This window comes from Cyprinodon variegatus, unplaced genomic scaffold, assembly GCF_000732505.1.
Source record: "Cyprinodon variegatus isolate N-32 unplaced genomic scaffold, C_variegatus-1.0 Scaffold247, whole genome shotgun sequence".
In the NCBI taxonomy this organism is placed as follows: domain Eukaryota; kingdom Metazoa; phylum Chordata; class Actinopteri; order Cyprinodontiformes; family Cyprinodontidae; genus Cyprinodon; species Cyprinodon variegatus.
The window spans coordinates 892,507-894,623 of NW_015150700.1; positions in this window are offsets into that span (position 1 = coordinate 892,507).

Sequence of the window (2,117 nt, forward strand, 5' to 3'; positions counted from 1 at the left end):
GCTTGCTGACTGGACTTTTCCTTCAAATGTTCTGGGATTATCAGTTCATCAGAGATCTGGCCTCACTATGGGAGAATCGAGCCACTAAGAGGGCTACCTGTACCAGAGGTGTGTCTTAACATGTTTTAGGTTAATGCCACCAGATCGATATTAATGCAGCCCAATGCACAAATCTAATCAATATTAAAAATCTGCATTTGGGTCGTTAAGCTTCAATTTTATTTGAAAAAGTTGTAGGACATTTTCTGTGTATGTCTGACCGGGTTGCTGTAATAAATTGCCCTTCATGGGATGAATAAGATTTTCTTTTATGAATCCCATTTTATCTCGATGAGCATATTATTTTGATTTATGCGGAAGAGAATGCAATCTGTAAAATGCAATTTGAGAAAAATGCAATTAGTAAAAATCAATCTGAAAATTCAAATTTGAAATTTTAAAATTGTAAAGGCAGTTTGTTTTCCTTTGAACAAAATTAAGCATGATAAAAATAATTAGAAAAGTTATTCTAAAACCTAACTAAGAAGTTTTTTTAAGTAACTTTTTATTGCAGCAACTTCAGGAAACAAAAAAAGCAGCTGAAAGGCCGAGATCGGACCGTTTCTTTTCTGATGCGCTCGTTCAAAAAAAGGAATCCGCTAAGATCAATATGGTGCTGATGTGAACATTATTCACGTCAAAGGTATAAACAACGTATCCAAAATATAACTTGTCAAATGTAGATTACGGCGAATTGTTTGGCGGTCAACATAAAAAAACAGCGGCCCATTCACCCACTCTCTACCAGTGACACTCCCACAGGTTAGTAATATGCCCAATTGCAAAACACCTCCCATATCTAATTGATCCCCTACAAACAAACAAACCAAAAAATATAAACAAAACTATAACGGCTATAAACTCAGACAAACGAACATCAAATCATCTTTTCATTTATGGCTCCTACACATTTCTTAATTTCATTCTTTTCAAATCTCTATTTAACAAAGCATGTCTTTGTATGCAACAGTAAATTCCAATATTTAAATTTATATCACAGTCTATGATTAAATTTGTCACTGATATTCTGGTTTGAAGGGATTGAATGTGTTTCGCTATCAAAGCAAATATGTCTAAAATGTTTGATTAGAGTTTTATAAACAAGACAAAATAATTTTCTTAACTGTTCAAGCATCTTTTGTGAGCTCACACATCCTCCCTGCTACACAGCTTTTCTCTGGACTACAGCTTCTGTCCATAATCCAAAAGCATGACTAGTAAGGTGGTCCCCATAAGACGTACTCTCGATTCCTCTGAGTGCTCCTTGCCATGATTTTACTAAAGTTCAGACCCAAATGCAGAAAACCAAACAGGGAGACCAGGGGAAACGATTTGCAGAAGTGTTGCTCTGAACACTGCTCAACCGGACCTGAAAAGTGAGGGGAAGGCACAGCGATTAGTTCAGGTTCTGTGGGAAAATAGATTTGTGAACTTGGAAAAGAGGATTTGGTTGCTGACTGTAGTTTCCAGAGTAGTTGTTGAATCTTTGACTCCTGTCTGTGTGCTGTTGTTCCAGTGTTTGTCTGATTCGGTGGAGGGCGGAACAGGGTTTACCCAGAAAGCGGTTGTTTGTAGGTGAACAGAGAAACTGACTACCACTCCGATTTCCTGCGGTCCTTGAACGGGTCGTAATGGAGATGAATCCCTTTCTCAGTGTGAAGCTCAAACGATCTCTTTGGGAAAGTGGATCCAAACCTCCTGTTTGAACCCCAGCTCAGTTTAAAGCTCAGTCGATCCTTCCAGGGAGAGAAGGTCCAAAAAATCCTGTTAGCAGGATGACTTCCTGCCGAGAGGCAATAGACAAACAATGTTAAAACTCAGCAAAACTCATTTTGGCTAGAGTACCCAAAACTGGCAAACGCTCTGGCGTCGAGGTAGTGGCAGTCAGCAGCTTAAGAACGCTCCGTTAACGAGGTAACCGTCAGCAGGTGTGTGAGGAGGCGGACCAGAACCAGGCGCGTCCTGGTGGATGAAGGGAGACAAACACAGAAACACAAACACACAGAAAGGAGTCCTGACACTCCTCAAGTAGTTCTTACAGAAAATACACTGATATGCTCCCTCTTTAAAGCAATCCA